Here is a 17,689-nt window from a genome sequence, read left to right as displayed (position 1 = left end):
ACCTTGAATGTTTTGGCTGAGCCCACATAAACATCAGTCTTTGAGACTAGCAGGAAAAAGTTGGGGTATAGTTGAGGAAAAATATTTTTTTGTTTGTGTTCACTCAGCTGATCCTGGAACTTTTAGGAAGCTTTAAAGCAGGGGTCACCATTATGGTGCCCGCAAGAACCACTTAAGCCGTGTTTCCACCAAGCAGTCCGGGTTGGTTCGTCTCGGTACGGTGCGCTTTTAGCGGCGTTTCCACTGACTCATCCCAGGATGGATCCCTAAAAACCGAGACGAGCCGTCCCACTTTTTTGGGACCCTTTCGTATGGGTGCCAGACTGAACCGATCCGCTCTCGGAAGGTGGAGCAACACACTGCAGACGGTTGATTGGTCAAAAGAATCGTCACTTACCCCGACAGCGGCTGCATTTCTCCTGGTGGCACACAGACTTATCTGAAAGAAGCTTGATTGTAACAGAGAGTTACATGAAAATCACAGAGAGGACGAAATGCTGCATGTCTTCCATCCGTGCTCTTTGTTAACTGTGTCGCATTTTCTTCTTTGTTGGATTTAATAGCGGGGTAAGCTGCTACGGCGTCGCGCTATTGTTTACCAGCTGCGGCTTCCGGCATCCGGCTTACACGCCGCCTACCACGAGAGGGCACAGTTTGCTGTGGAAACGCAAACGAGATCAGACTTAACTGTACCAAACCGTACTGAACCGACCCGGACTGCTTGGTGGAAACGCAGCTTTAAGGTGCCCTCGAGGCTGGTTCCAAAAAACAGCACTGGAGCTCCTTACTACCATCATTGTTCTGTAAATCATCAGTAATATTAAAATAATTACCACTGACCTGTGAGCAGTCTCTTCATATCGTTTTACCACTTCTTCTATGATTAAGGTTATTCAAAAGTGATCTGTGCAAATTTGTTTAGAGCATTTTTATCAGACAAGTATCCCTTTGTGCCACTTTCTTCCTGTGAGGTACCTCTTGGACTCAAAAAGGTTGGTGACCCCTGCTTCAGAGGAATTTGATGCACATGTGAGTACAGCGGATGCTTAAGCAATACATTTCAAAAAGTCACTGAAGGAAGGAGACTTTATTTACTTAAAAAAGGCCTATTTACACCTTCATACTGCTGCTGTGAACACCAGGGCAGCTCCACATGCCAGCTGGAGAGATTTCTTTTCAGGGACATAATAATCTGTGCCCATTTATCCATGACACATATTTTATGTCTCTAAAAACAAAAGAAAAACCCTGGACAGAGGTGGAGTTTCCTGAAATTGTTTCCCGTTTCTTTGTGTTTCTTGTTCAACTCGAAACAAACAAGCAGAAACTCGTCACTCATTCGAAGCTGAATGAAGCTGATGAATGTTCAACAACAGCCTGTAAAATGACTTCCTTTGACATGTCAGGTTGAAATGAACTCAAACTTCCTTTGAATGCAGCAGCACCATGGCTGTGGCTTGAATGCATTCAAATTAAAGATTCAGCAACAGCTGGAATGGAGACACACTTTGAATCACTGATCAACTTCACATTTAAGTGCACAAAGTAAAATATGTAAGTCGAACAGAGGCAGTAGAAAAGGCTGTGCTTGCTTCACATTATCACACAACGAGCACTGTTACCTAAACACAGACCAAATGTAGCCTCCATTACTACCGAGCCCCAACCTCATTCAACCCTTGAATCAGGACTAAACATGATTACATCCTGGAAAAAAACAGTTTTAGTCTAAATTTAATTTCTCTTTTCATACAAATGGTGCTGTATGGGTCAAACTCGTACAACCTTATTTCTATTGAGGATAATAAGGTTGTAAGTTTTTCATAAGGTGTAAATAGTGCATGGCTGAATTAGCTAACAAGCATTGTAGCTGCATGCTAAGAGGCAAAAACTTTTACCTTTTTGCCACAAGCTAGGTCAACACAGAGTTTGGTTGAGTCAGCATGGCCACTGCTTTCATTAGGCATCAAAACTCAGCTTCAGAAACTAAGTGGTGACATCACTGAAATTAGGGATGGGTACCTTTTACATCCGAAACAATACGATACCGTTACTGGTACCTGGCAATCGGTACCAGTACTCCATGGTACCAATTTGGGGTACTTTTTTAGTGTTTATGTGGTAAAACATTATTAATTTGTTTAATAATAAGATACATATTTTTTTCAATTTAACATATTTATTCTTCAATATATAACCTTGCAATGTTGTGTTCATGTTCAGCATGGAAAATTGCCTACTCTTCAACTCCCCCACAGTCACAAGGATGCATTTAGGTACCTAAATATGGTACCCTTGGGTTTTACATGAATTGGTACCTGGTACTTTTGACAGAGTTCAGTTGGTGCGTATAAAAGTGCCTAAATATGGTACCCACCCACTGAAACTCTTCTCATACAGACTATGGTAACTATCAGGGAGTGACTACATCCCATCCTTTATGCTTTTTGTACAAACAGCAAGGCATTACATATTTGTGTTGATAAAAACAGGCTCTACATTATGTTAAGATAACCTCTCAAGTCTTTTGGAATTATGAACTGAAGAGAAATCTGAGTAAGTCTTTCCAAGCAGTATAAATCAGGTGTTTTCAAACTTTCCACTCAATGTTCTGGCTTCATGTTGGATCCATAATTATTCACCATGTATTTATTTTAGGAGCAGTAGCTATAGCTTAAGTGCTACCTTTATGAGCTGCCCGACATATGGCTTAGTGCAGGTCTGCTCTGGCTTTTATACAAAACACTCAGTCAACCACACACGCTGGCTCAGAGCCTGCCAACATTCCCCCGGAGTATGTGGGAGGCTAAAGATATGAAGATACACTTCTGAGGGGAAAAGATTTTCTTACTTTTTCCAGTTAGAAAATCAATAACACAAAGCTGTTTTAGTTTCATTTGAGCACCTACAATTTTTAATACTCAACAGGAGTCACTTCTCATCACAACATGTCCTAAAATATCAGAAACAATTTAGACAAAACCACAACGTCGGGAGGAACACCAAGTCAGTATGTCGCTATCCATAGATCTGTCTCTGTGTTGGAAATAGCTGCAGCACTAACAAGTTATTTCTGAGCTCCACACCTGGCCGCTGCCATCACTACAAAAGCTGAGCTAAATCACACAAGACACAACCCTGTAGAGGAGATGGAAAGCCTAACAGCTAACTTCAGTTTTAATCTGAAAGGAGTCATTTCAGTGTAGTGCCAGGAAAAATAAGTCCCAGAAGTACATCCCAGCTCCAAAGCAGTCAACGTTTTTGTATTTCTGAAGTAAAACACATAAACTTGACAAGCTTCATGAAAGCATTAGTAGAAGTTAGTGTTTTAAGTGAGCTGTCTGGTTAACCGTTTAGGATGATCTTACAGAAACATACCAGGAGAAAAAGAGAGCATCCAGCAGCCTGACACGCAGCCTAGTTTTAGAGGATCATGTGGGGTTGCTGGGCTGTGACGCTGTGAGCTCAGGGCTCAGCCTGTGAAGCTGGGATCTGCTGTACAGTAAGCCTCCTCAAACTCCCTGTGCTTGCTGAGTCTGCCTTTCCTGTGCTGAAACACAGGAAGCTCAACTGGCTCACACAGGAAGCCTGCATCACAGAGCCTGGAAACCAGCCACAGCTCCCTCTCAGAGCCATTAAGATGACATATTTGGCCTTCAGTTGTGAGAGGAAGAGAAAGAGAGACGGAGAGGAATGGGGAGACTGGTTTGTTACCGAGGGTTGAGAATGTGTGGAGCTGCCAAAATGGCAGCGTATTGTCTTTGTGAAGCCAGCGTGTCTGATTGTTGAACCTAAACCAGGCCATCACTGCAAACCAAACTATGGGAAAAGCTAAACAAGCCTTGAAACCAGCACAGACAATGCCTGCAACAAGGACAAATGATCTCAATTACAATTGATAAACAACTGTCAGATAAGAAGTCTGTGAGAGGATCTGCAGAAAGCTGAGCAGCACCTGCAGGAAGGATCATCTGGAAACATGACATCAATCTGCAGCGTCACACAAATATTTACAGCATTAAAGAGTCTATTCAGCTCACTGTGTGGGGATGCAGACAGGGATAGAGACCATTTCTTCATAGCATGTGTTTGCAAATAAATCTGCAGCTACTGGGAGAGGGACTATATATGGTTAAAATAAACCCAAACATGCCAGATGTCAGCAGAGGTGTCTTGTTTGAAGTATTCTCTGAGTGTGTTTAAGCTATTTGGATCCAATGACATTAACAAATGAGATTCCACCTCACAGTCACAAACAGATGGTCATCGACCTGATAAGTCAAACCAGAGCTCCTGTGAGCGTGCTCAAATAAACTCACACCATCAGCAGAGCAGCTTATTTTGCCAACTCCGAGCCAACTATGGTATCAGAGAAGTACAACAAAGTTAAACACACAATTCAGAGCAACTTAACACAGCTGCAGTTGGAAAATGAGGAACCAATAAGACAAAAAAGAAAAAGGACTGAGTAGCAAAAATGCTTACAATACAACTTTTCCATCATGAACTGTACTGAGTCCTGAATGTTCCCTTAAAGTTGAAGAAGGTCTTAGTGTGGATTAGCAGAAACAAACAGAAAAAAAATATAACACTCAGAAGAAGGGAGTAGTTGCTGTGTACAAAAAAGATATGCACCAAACGATCGGTGCTGATTTCTTTAATTTTGGGGGATCAGTGATTGGTAATCAGGTGTTGGTAATCGGCCCATTCTTACATATGAAACTGATCTTATATACCTCTGGGAAGGTCTGACAGCCAGCCTTTATTGCTTTTTGCTCTGAGACCTAAAACTCAGGACACTTTGTTGGCTGTTTCACAGATATTGTTAAATGATTTTCAATGAAATAAGATTGGAACATTGAAAGTATATGCTGTCAGTTATAAAAAATAAAAAGTAAAAATCAGTATTGACACAAATCGGTATCGGCAGGTCAGGCTTTTTAGAGATCGGAGGTTGGAAATCGGCCAGAAAAATGTGATGCACCCCTAGTACAAAAGTATTTGTAGTAATGGACTATCGTTGGTAAAAAAAAAAAGCTGGAGTACTCAAACAGAACATTACAAACTCCACACAGAAAGGCCCACCTTGCTCGAACCAGGATTAGAACCACTGACCTTCTTGCTTTGAGGCAGCAAGAAGCAGCACCAGCCAATGTGCCACCATGCAGCCCAAATTCTTTCATTAAACAAAATAATGTTTTTTATAAGAAGAGTTCGGAAGTTTCTTTCAACTCTTCAGCTCTCTGATCACCCAACTGGTCAGTAGGTAGTTCTAATGGCTGACACATAGCCAGCTCAAAGTGTGATGTTTTCGTCATTCATAACTTTAATCTGAGTTTCTTGCATACCTGCTTTAAAACTCTTTGTGATCTTGTTGATCATCATGTTAGCATGCAAACAACAATATGCTAACATGATGGTCAACAGGTGTAATGTTTCCTTGCTCTCATTTAAATTGAGTTTGATGCCATTCTTTCATTTGATGACTAGCACTAAATGCTAATCAGATTGACCATGCTTAATGATTCAAATATGATTCAGTTATTAGTCTTCAAGCCTGTTTACAGTAAATACTTATGTTAGCATGCTTAAATGTTTCAACAGACTTATAAGGTTCAATGTTTAGATGTTTTCATGAAGCTGGTTAACATGCTAATTAGCACTAAATGCTAATATTAGCATGCTAATATGTCTGCAGACATATGCTCACATTTTACACACAGTGTTGATAAACCGATTCAGAGTTTTAATTCAGTCTGTGAGCATCCAAACATTTGCTAAGTAGCGCGACATATAGAGCAGGATTAAGGCTAATGAAAATTTGATTCGTCATCTTACTGTTAAAGATTTTTGATAAGAAAAAACATCTTCATTACACAAGAGATAAAAAAGTAAGGGGATTGCAGAGTTATCACCATCCAGCTATGAGAGGGAAACTAAGATTTGTTAACTTCATGCCAAACGGTATAATAGCTGGTCGAAACTTGAGTCAGAATTCCAAATAGGAGCTTTAAAAGGACACAAGATCCAGTTATGTGATTTTTTAAGAGCAAAGCAGACATTAAACTGCAGCACACAGGCTGTCCAACAGAAGCTATAAACACAGACTGTGTTGAAACTGCTGCATTAGTCCTGGACTGGACTGTTTTTCGCTACACTGACAGATATGTCAAAGTTGGGTCTTAATCCAATTTTCGCCCAGCGGTGGGCCAGCTGTGGACACCTCTCCCGTCTCTCTGCTGAGGCCCTAATCCTCCAAAACTGGCACACTAATGACACTCAGATGTCTTTCATTAGGCCGCAGACCTGACACTTGAACCAGAGGGCCTCCATTTCCGCTGCCACAGGAGAGGGAGGGCTGCGGAGCTAAAACAGTAAGTATCATGCGTCTCCTCTCGGGAACAGCACGGTAGTATCTGCCATGTTTAATTCTCCGAGTGATGTGAGGGGCCTCTGACTGAACACCATGTTCTGAATCTGTTTGAGCTCTGCTGAACACCTTAATCACAACAACAGACTGAGAAAAAGACTTCAAAAATCCCTTTCTGCTCTACAACTCTCCAGCTTGCTGTCCCTGAACCGTACAGCTGGTGCTGAATAGGAATGAGTAGATCAGCTTGTTCTTGCATGTGCTCTAAATGTGGTACCATCATCCTGACATGCTGCTGGTGATCTGCCTCATTAGTCTGTCTCTGATATCTCCTCTCCTTTCTGCAGAAAACTGCTCACATGAATGCTGTGAAGCTCAATTTTTAGGGATTTAAGCTAACTTATCTTTTCCTTCTTTTTCCATGCCAGACTGTATAATGTAGAAGCATAAAACAGAAAACACAAGACAGCCTGAAGAACCTAAATATCATTTTTGTTCTAGTAGAAAACGTCTAGACATTTACAGCCCTCTATTATCTGTTTAATTACTTTACTCAGATCACCTTGACTCAGCTCAACATTGGGCTCCTTCTGCTTGAACAATCCACCTCTGTTAAGAAGCTACATCAGATATGCACATGTGCTAATATGAGACATTCCTCAGAGCCATACGTTGCGTGAAAAAGTCCATCTGTGAAGCCACAGTACCATAATGTCTTCTTGTTTCTGAACTGTTGGACTGCTGGTGAGTCTCCTTAACACCACTGAGTCGTCAGCGTCCAACAGAGCTCATTCTCAAAGACAGAATAGTGTTTGCATTGTTGTGGTCCTGTAGTCAGATCCCTGGTATGAGGCACTGAGCGGAAACACATGGAAAAGTGACTATTGGTCAGAAAATGATCGACACATGATGACGACTGGAAGTGAGTGGGTGGCTATGCAAATGTAATTCCTGGTACCTGGTACTAAAGCCCTCAAATCTGTGCCTGAGAGCTGCAGTTAATTCACTAGACACTGACATTTTTGCCACAGTGTCAACAGGCAGACTCCTTTCTTTGGGCTGATTTGATGCATCCTCAGATTCCCCTTTGGGTGCTTTTGCTGCTAAGGATGACTTACTGTTGTGATTGGTTTGTGTGTTCAGGATCAAGTATCCAACACAGCCAGGTTAGAAGATGTACAATTTCTGCAATTTCTAATGTAGCAGAATTTAATAAACCAAGGAAAAAGCTGTCTTCACACTTCAAGACAACTTTAGAGAAATTCAAATTCTACACCGAGTCGTCTTAGAACTCTTATTAAAGCATTGTGTTTTATCATTAAAATAAACATTTAACTCCTCAATAAACACTTGCTGTGAGACAGAAGTTAAGACACGCCTGTACTATTCAAGCTTTTCTCTTGTCTCGTTTGTTGCTTTATTATTTATCTGGATTATACATTTGAGGCAGCTAGAGGATAACAGGTATCTTTCAGTTCTTAAAGGTTTGCTGAGTATTATAGCTGAGGGGCCTGCACCCCCTAAATCAGCACTGCTGGAGACCAGTGACGCCCCCTTACCTTACTGCAAAATACACTTTTGGGCCACTCCAAACACAGATACTTGGCCTGAGACACTTGATTTGCTGATCTGTAGAGAATAAGGGGCCGTTTACACGACAACAGTTCTAGGGTGAAACGCAAAACTTTTGTTGCGCAGACCTAAAGTGCAAACTTTTGAAGACGGCTTCCAGAGTGGAATTTTTCTGAAACACTGCCGACACCGTTACTGTGTAAACAGTAATCCGGCGTTTTTGGTGGAAATGCTGACGTCACACTCTGCTTAGTGTGAGCGCATACAACAGTACTGTTGTTACAATTGTCGCAAACTACCATGTTGTTCTCGTGCTGCTAAGTCTGCTCAATCTGCTGACTGTCTTCCAACAAAATGTGCATCTGTTGCTCCACTTCTGCGCTTAGTATTCACCAATACACCAGATGATCAGCTCAACTCTATTTCAGTGGAGATTAACTAAAAGCTGCTTCTGGACAAGACAGTTATAGCGCCATCTACAGGTCTGGCATGCCTACTACAGCGTTTTCAGTCCCTCAGTGTTGCAGCATAAATGCCGATTTTTTCACTGCGTTTCAGCGTTAAAGAATGAAATGTTGTCGCGTAAACAGGGCCTAAGACTATCTTTTTGCTCGAAGTGCTGTGAGCTCACCTCAGGGGTCTTTAACAAAGAAATGTGGAAAACAGATCAAACATTTTTATTTGCATGGTTTTATATAAAATTTGAACCCTATTCTTGTTTCCTTTTTAAAATAATGAATGAAATGTGCATTTGTACATAGTTTTTGACTTTGGAAAGCATTTCCTGACCACCCTAATCAGTGTTTTGTGACCCCGCACTTTGGGAACCACTGCTTTAGAGGCTCACAATTTCTAATATCCTACTTTTATTAAACATTATTTCTGATTGTTAATCACCTGAGTACACACAGAATATGTTTGTATCAGAAAGCATGTATGTTTGTCTTCATTCAAAATAGGGCTGCACGATTATCGCAATCGCAATGTCAGCACATGCAATTACGTAATCGCAAAAGAGGATATCGCAATCGTAATCGCAATGTCAGCACATGCAATTCAGATTTTTCTCCATGATAACCAAGCAAGTCTGTAGACTCATCATGACACAACTTTTTTTATTAAATCGCAAGCACAATCGCAATATTGTCCACCTAATCGCAAATCGCACCTTTTCCCCAAATCGTGCAGCTCTAATTCAAAACTTGTTGAAGGATAAATACTTATCATTCTCCAAAAAACTCAGTCCCAATAAAAGCGTGAGCAGCAGCTCGTCTCACAGCTACACCTGTTTGCTGAGGTACAGTTTCAGCCATAGCCTTAAGAGAAAAGTCAAAGTGCAGCTACTCTAAAGTATCAGCAAAAAACAAACAGTGGTATCAGAAGTTGAAGGCTGAGTTAAAGCCTTGCTCAACAGCACCCAGCAGAACAGAATCACCTCTGCTGTCGACAGTTTACTGAATTCAAACTCCTCTGGATGGTGAAGAATGAGTCTGATACTGTCTGACAGGTTTGAGAGCCTATTTAAATCTCCCCTTTGAGTACAGCAACATTTATTTGACTAGCCTTTTATAACTGTTAGTCTTGATGAAAGTGGATATTGTGTTGATGTGACTGAATTCAGCCACATTTCAAAACACAAACTCTTTTATTCCCTTGAACAGTGTGTGAGTGACAGGAGCATAAACATTTCTACTGCAGCTTTCTTCTACAAGCCGTCCAATTAAACCGCTTCACACTGTCACAATAATAAACACAGCATGCCAGAACTTTCAGCGGGACAAAACCCGCCTACTATTTACTACCAACACAACATGTTTGGCCTCTTTTTCCCTGCAGACCTTGGCAGGCAGAGGTCAGCTTTAACCACGCCATTCCTCACCAGAGCTTCAGGTTCTGTTTTTAGAAGCAAGGGGGGCCACCCAAAAACGTCCCAGAGGAGCGGGCAGAGACGAGTTAAAGTTTGGCAGGAGGTTACAGACCAAAACCAGGAGTAGGGCCCACCCCGTAATCCAGATCCAAGAAGAAAAATCTGAGCTAAAGAAGGTTTTCAGAAGAATGGAAAGAAGAAAAAAGGCAAGGGAAATTTTAATGTTAGACGAAAATGTTTCAAGATTTTCAGTAAAAATATCACAACACTGTTTTGTACAAAGACTACTTTGATTTTGGATTTTATATGGGAGAAGAGAAGACATCTGATGATGAGTCCTGAGTAACTGTCGACTTCTAAATTGTAAAAATGTGCAAAACTTTGTTAAGCTTCTACTCTTCTTCTTTCTGTTCAGTTCAATACATGTAAATGAAAAAAAACAGTAAAATAAGCAGCTTTATCAGACAGATTAATGTCTAAGTAGGGCCACAGTGGCTGAGCTGCAGCCTCCTTGAACCAGGTTGTTTCTACAAGCTCTGTTTTTTTTTTTTTAACCTGTTTCCTTTGAGTGTATTTTCTACGAAAATATTTCAATGTGTCGCCCCTTTACAATGCAAACGGCTTTAATTAAACTCAGGATAACACACCAAAGCAGAGCCTGGTTCAGTACCCTTTCTACCAAGCAGTCCGGTTTTGATCAGTACAGTTTGGTACGGGTTTGAATGGTTAAGCCTGGTCCTGTTCGCATTACCACAGCCAACCGTGCCCCCTTGTGGTGGGCGGTGTGTAACCCGGGTGCCAATAGCTGCGTCAGTTCCATAATAGCTTGATGCCATGGCAGCGTGACACAGTGTACCAGCGCTAATAAATCCAACAAAGAAGAAAAAACGTGACACGGTAAATAAAGAGCAACAATGGGAGACATCCAACAATTCTTCTTCTTTGTGATTTCCATGTGGCTCTTTGTTGCAAAGAACAATCAAGTTTTGATTTAGAGAAGACTGTGTGCTGACAGGAGAAATACAGATGTCGCATGGTAAGTGACAATTCTTTCTACCAATCAACAGTCTGCGGTGTTGTATCTCCACCTTCCGGGAATCAGATCAGTTTATTCTGGCACCCCTACGGAAGGGTCCCAAAAAATGGGACGACTCATCTTGGTTATTTGGGCATCTGTCCTGGGATAAGTCTGTGGAAACACCGTAAAATGCATGCCGTGCCAAGACAAACTGAACTGAACCACTTGGTGGAAACAGTCTCAACTTAGGACGCAGTCACACTGGCCAACCGTGCTGGGCCTAAGCACGCTACAGCCCTAGAGCACGTTTGGAAAGGCTAGTGTGACCCCAACCATGCTATGCTCAAGCACGATTCGCTTCCATACTTTGGCGCGCTTCGAAGAGGTGGGCTTCCACACGGTTTACTTCATGCATGAAGCGCATCTCTCAACAATCATTTAAACAAAGCAGGGGTGTTAGAGGGCTGTGTCGGGCGAAAACGACTTACTATAAGTCCAAAAGTCTCTAAAGTTGTAGCAGTGCTCTCTGTGTCTCATTGTGCCGACTCTGATGACATCGTGCTTCATGCAAACAGATGCTTCACGATGATGTAGGCAGGCCGTGCGCGTGTGCGATACCCGCCAAAGTCTGGTTTGTATAGGGGTAGTGTGACTGCTGGCTGTACTCTCCAGCTGAGGAACAGCGCTGCGGGGGGGGCAATCGTGCTTAAGCACGGCACGGTTTGGGTGGCCAGTGTGACCGGGCCCTTAATGAAACACCAGTGATGGAAGAGCTAATTTGTTAACCCCTGTTATACGCTGGCTCTTGCTGCAAGGGATGGGTACCTTTCACATTTGAAACGATACGGTACCAATGCCCGGTGCCTGGCAATCGGTACCGATACTCAACGGTACCAACGGTTCCGGTACTTTTTTGTGTTTATGTGGTAAAAAACATCCATTTGTTTAATAATGAAATATAAAAAAATTTCAATTTAACAAATTTATTCTTCAATATATAGCCTCGCAATGCTGTGTTCATGTCCAGCATGGAAAATCACCTACTCTTCCACTCCCTCACAGTCACGAGGATGCATTTAGGTACCTTAACATGGTACCTTTTGGTTTTACATGAATCAGTACCTGGTACTTTTGACAGAATTCGGTCGGTAGCTATAAAAGTATCTAATTCGGTACCCATCCCTACTTGCTGCCCACCTGTCTTCATGCTTTAGGTATTTGGACCTGAGGCGCTGGGTACCAGGTGACTTATCAGTACAGGAAGTTAACGGGTGGATTTCTTCACTGAGCACTCATCCTTTCTAAAAGCACAAGTATGTTTGTAGGAAACGTTGTATGGAAACGCCACTACATGCGTGCTGAGCCAGGCCAAAAACAAAAAGGAACCACTTAGTGGAAACGGGGCTTCTGTTTCTGTTTCTTAAATGACCCCATGTGTGGATGAAAGCTGGACTAAACTTTGAGCTCTTTCATTTTAGTATGACAACAACCTGTTAATTTCTCCTCACTACAGGACTCAGCTCTTCTTGGAAGGTGGTCAAGTACTCTGCCATGCACTTCACAGGTTTTCTGTCTGTTGTCAATATATTTGCTTGGTGACGGGCTACTAAATCATCCATAAAGTTTATCAGTGTTTCTAACTTTGATTTATTAAGATACAAGATTTTTTTTATTATTTAAAAACCTGGGCAGGAATCAAAAACCTCTTTTTTTACAGAACTTATCTTTGGATTTACCCAACAAGCAGGGAAATCTCCAGAATGCAGGAAAGACAACCTGTGGGTCTGATTTGTGATTCATTACAAATCTCACATAACTGCTCTTCAGGGAGTTATACCACCATCAACACACAGAAGAAGAGTGTGTGCATGTGTGTCCATGTGTAAATGACTGTGTCTGGGACTGAGATCTACAGGAGGAACTTGTGCACATTTATCACTTCTGTCCCACTTGGACGCAGAAAAACACACTCTAGATATTCGTCAGGACTGTGTCAGGGGGACAAGTTCACACACTGGGTGTATGTCCTGACAGGGAAACAAACACACACATGAGAAACATCACACATATGGAAGAAAAGCCTGGGTGTGGCCCTGTGTGCGTGCAGTAAGTGGTCTCGTAAATCAAGCGGGAGCCCGGCCCCTCCAGCCGCAGCTGTTCCCCAGGGGCCCGAGGTCGCTTCTATTAGCTGGTGGCTACTGGCTCCGCTACCGTGTCCCAACTCCCCCACTGTCCTACATTTACCCTCCTCCTCTATTAACAATCCTCCCCCTTCCTCCTTCATGACAGTCCTCCCTCCACCCCCTTTGCCTTCCATATCTCCTTGTCACACCCCCTTTTATCCTCCATCCTTGCCTCCCTTCCTGCCTCCATTTCCCTGATTAAACGGATGGCCCTCAGCTGCTCTGTGGAGTCAGCGCAGATTTTTTTTTTTTTTAATCTGCTGCCTCCTGCTCTCTGCTAGATGAAAGCTCTGCATGATCCAATCGATGAGTGCTGTGCAGCCTGTCCATCACGCGGACATGAAGGCTGTCAGAAAGCTACCGTGTGTCTCAGCTGTGCCTGCATTTCTCAGTTTACTGTAAGCAACAAATGACATCAGGGTTTTAATCCTCATCTCTCTTCACAGCCTCTCTGACTCAAGCCTCAACAGTTTGAATGTACACAGTCTCTCCCCCTCTCAGGCCTGTCAGCGTCTCATCCCAAGTGACCCCTGAGTGATTTAAATAGATCATGTGAGATCACTTGTTGGGGCCCTTTCATATGACCAAACACATCACAAGTGGAGAGACAGCTTATTGCAGCTGTGTTTTTTTTTTTTTTTTTTTGTTAAAAGTTGACTTCTTATCGATATTAGACAAAGTACTATTATTTAAAAACAGTGTGAAATCCAAAAGACAGAGCATGAAAACTTGTTTGAAAAAAAGACTGACTATCAGCACAACTATCAAACTTAAAGCAGAGTTCAGAGTTCAGCTGGATATAAAAAACACTAAAATTAAGCTCAGTGCCTATTTATAGCATACAAAATCAAGAAAGACTACTGGCACAAAGACTGGTTATTTCTACATTTTAAATGCAAGAAACTGCAGTTTGAGAATGAGCTTGAGACAAAAAAAAAAAAAAAACACTTCTTGCATAGAACTTAATCATATTCCACAGGGGGCGCCAAACCCGACAACAACTCAGAGTTTCTAACTGGAGCTTTAATATTTTCCCTTCTTTGTGGTTGCTAAACATGTTGATAATAAACTGAAAATATGTAGTAAAGGAAAAACTCTGTCCAAGCATAAATTGTCATACCAAGTGCCAGAAAATGCCACAAAGTGCAGTCACATCAATGCAAATTTAGCGTCGCTCCACAAAAACAACCTTTATTTAAATTAATTTACCAGTGACACACTATTATACCAAAAGACCGTGATAAAAACAGTTTGCAGATGAGATTTGTTGGTTTCCTTACCTTGGTTTAGTGCAGTTGTCTGAGGCTACATGCAGACAAAGTTGAGCTATATTTCCTCTCTGTGCTCCCACTGGTGATGATCCGCTCCTCAGACAGACAGCAGCAGCTATCTGCCCTGTTGGCACCACGAACCTCTCTCTGTCTGTCTCTCTTCTCCTCCGACTAAAAGTCACGGAAGGTTTCCCCCTCGCTACTCATTCCCCTCAACTTTTCCCCCCATACAGAATATCAACAGGTAAAGCTCAAATGAAATGAGGGAAAAGTCTGATTTCTGGGACAGGAAACCGAATCCCCGCGGTGACAGTGTGGACCCTTTCCCCCTTGGTCTCAGTCAGAGAGAGTAGAGAGTCGAGCCCGCAGAGGTCCGCTCCTCTGATGGTAAAGTAAACTGTGTAAAACAAAGCTTTCCGGTCACAGCTTTCAAAATAAAACACAAGTCCTCTGCGGATTCCTTACACAGTCCATTTTAAGGGAAAGACAGTATGGTCCAAGTTAAATTCATTTATGTAGGCCATATTCCATAAATTCTTTTAAAAAAACCCAAAAATGAATAATAATAATAATAAAAAAAAAAATCAGTTTTGTCTTGTGTATTTTTTCCCTTCACTATTGTCTTTTTTTGTTGTTGTTTCTTTAATCTTAAAATGCTTGAATATATTAAGGGGGTTACCTGTATTTTGGCAGTTTAGTATAATTATAATTATTATTATAATTATTATCATAATAATTATTATAATTATTATTATTATTATTCATGCACAAAGTAACCAGTTATTTTGAGTCATGAGTTAAAAAAGAAGAAAGAAATGTTTTTCTTATCAAAAGTTAAATTGAATAAATTCAATATTTGGAAAAAAAATGCATTTGTTATGTAATTTTCATGCTTTTTTACCCCTCAGGTCCACCCCTGGTATTTTATTGTATTGTTTTGTATCCTAATATGTCTTATTTCATTTGTTTTATTATAATTTTTAATTTTGTATTTGATCCTTGGGACACTGATTTTTTTTTTTTTTTTGTTTAGCTGCCTACATGCGTGCTTATTTGTGTACTTGGAAGTGTCAATGTTATGATTGTGATTCTAATGTGATTTTTATTAACTATTAACTATGATTCAATATTTTGTGGTCTTAGTCATAATGGTCATGTGTTTTTAGTTATCTATTTATCTATTTATTGTTGTTGTTTTCATGAATGGATCCTTGACTATCGCATAAAGTCAAATCAAAGACTAACACATCACCTCAGAAATAAAAAAAAAATTAGTAAGACAAAGTTGCACAAAGACTATCAGAAATTCTCACTCTCTACATTAACACATAGGTGTATGCTTAGATATACAAACAGGCACTGCAGTTACCTTTAACCTTATTCCACATGAAAAAAGAACAAAACTATCTTGACTCCTGCCACATGCAGCAAGTGGTTGTCACAGCACAAAACGTTCACTGCCTCTATTCTGAAAAGGCTTCTTTTCGTTTCCTGTTTGATTGTTGCTAAATTTCTCTGACTTAATGCAGCTCAGTTCTGAACCCCCTGTGCTGACGTCACTGCGTAAGCCCAGCCCACCAATCACATAACCGCCTATTTATACAGATGCTGGCAACATGTTTATTCAAAGAAACATAAGTCAATACGTCCAGTAAGATGACTGTCCTTCATCATTACCGCCATCATCTTCAATAACATTATTTCCACTGAACTGCTCAGATATATCTAAACAGAAAGGATGAGAGAGAAAACAAATTCCTCTGATATTAAAAAACACTCATTTGTTCCTTGTGTTCTCTTCTGTCATACTTGATGGTTTGGACAAAGTTTTTAAATCACTATGTTAATTTAAGAAATACCAAAAATGCCTCTTTTCATCTTTTCATCTTTCACAGTTTCAACAGAGCTCTGTGCTTTGGTTTCAGGATGTTTGCACTGGATGTCAGTTCACTGGTTTATGAGTAAGACCCTCAATATTTCTGACATGTTTTCAAATATATTAACCAAACATGAACCTCTGATCTAGACGATGTGGTTGGATAGTTCAGTGTGGAGTCCTGACTAAATATGGAGAAGCAGAGTTCAGTTACCAAGCTGCCTGTAACTAGAACAAACCATATCATAGTTTTAATTTTCACTTATTACAAGGCAGGGGAAATTCTTATATCATACACATTTTTTTCCTTGTAAAAAAGTATATGTCACCTCAAAAAGCATTTGATTGTGTTTCTCTGTGTATTATTGTGTCATGACTGTAATATGTAGGCTGCATAAACATTAAAAAGAAGTGACAGCTTGAACCAGGCCAGTTGACATCTTGTCTGGGCCCAGGACAAGATAATATTAGAGCTTTTTTTCTGAAAATTGGACCCCAAATCCAGTTTGGAGAAAATGCAATGGTGACACTTCTAGGAAACCCATGGTGTCCCCCTAGGAGTATCTGAGCCCTTAGGCTATGTCTTGTAGAGTTTTAGTCCAATCGAAAAGGGTCGAAAAAAGGCCAGTTTTCCCCTGCTAAACTGCCCCGGGAAGAAGGCCTTTTTCCCAAAAGTCGGACCCAAAATCAAGTTTGGAGAAAATGCAGTGGAGATTTACAGTGACACTCTAGGAGTATTTGAGTCCTCAGGCAACATAATGTTGAGTTTCCGCCCAAGGGTTTTTAGTAGCCTTTTTCCCCAAAATGTCCTTTGGACAAAAGTCTTTTTTCCCCCCAAAAAAAGTTAGACCAAAATCTGAGACCTCACGGTGACACCCTAGAACAGGGATCTCAAACTCATACCATGGAGGGCCAAGAGGCTGCAGGTTTTCTTTCCAACCAAAAACTCCACCAGCTGATTTCACTGATTACCTCACCTTCAAGCAGAGAGCAGGGACTAATCAGTAAAATCAGCTGGTGGAGCTTTTGGTTGGAAAGAAAACCTGCAGCCTCTTGGCCTTCCATGGCACGGGTTTGAGATCCCTGCCCTTGAACAAAGTATACAAGTCTAGTAAGAGTGTTGAAAAAGTACAAGAAGTTGATTATATGTAAAAATGTCGATACTATTTCCCTGTCATACAATACAATAAACGGTTTTCTTTTCTTTATCTTTCTTTTTTGACATTTTTACATGTTTACTGATTTCCTGATAGCTTTCTTTTGTTTAAGCATGTTGTTTTTGTCACTGTGGTTGGTGTTAAGAACATTGAGTTGCTACTGTTTAATAAATGAACAAACTAAACAACTTAACTGTTAGTTAGATATCATAAGTAGTAGAGTGCTAGTTTCATTTATTTATTTATTTTGATAATGTGAGATTTCTGAAGCAACGTTTCTTTTCATACAAAAGCCTCAGACTTTTTTCTGTCCTTTACAGTGATGTATTTTCTCATAATTGTAAAGTTTCCTCTAAAATACGCATTAAATTATTT

General features: G+C 40.9%; 1 protein-coding gene across 1 annotated transcript in view; it reads right to left on the bottom strand.

The window, feature by feature from the left end:
- The window catches only part of itgb1a (integrin, beta 1a), a 39,081-nt gene extending 24,441 nt beyond the window's left edge, over nucleotides 1–14,640 (bottom strand). The window contains exon 1 of the mRNA XM_074693297.1: nucleotides 14,291–14,640. The gene's annotated coding sequence lies outside the window, so the exon portion shown is untranslated. The remainder of the gene's footprint in view (nucleotides 1–14,290) is intronic.
- Between the last annotated feature and the right edge of the window lie 3,049 nt (nucleotides 14,641–17,689).

The sequence above is a fragment of the Halichoeres trimaculatus genome, unplaced genomic scaffold (assembly GCF_033239565.1).
Source record: "Halichoeres trimaculatus isolate MK-OKI-2021-1 unplaced genomic scaffold, fHalTri1.1 fHalTri1_scaffold_18, whole genome shotgun sequence".
Lineage (NCBI taxonomy): Eukaryota > Metazoa > Chordata > Actinopteri > Labriformes > Labridae > Halichoeres > Halichoeres trimaculatus.
Note: the sequence above shows the minus strand (reverse complement) of the source record. Positions and strands in the feature narration are given on the sequence as shown.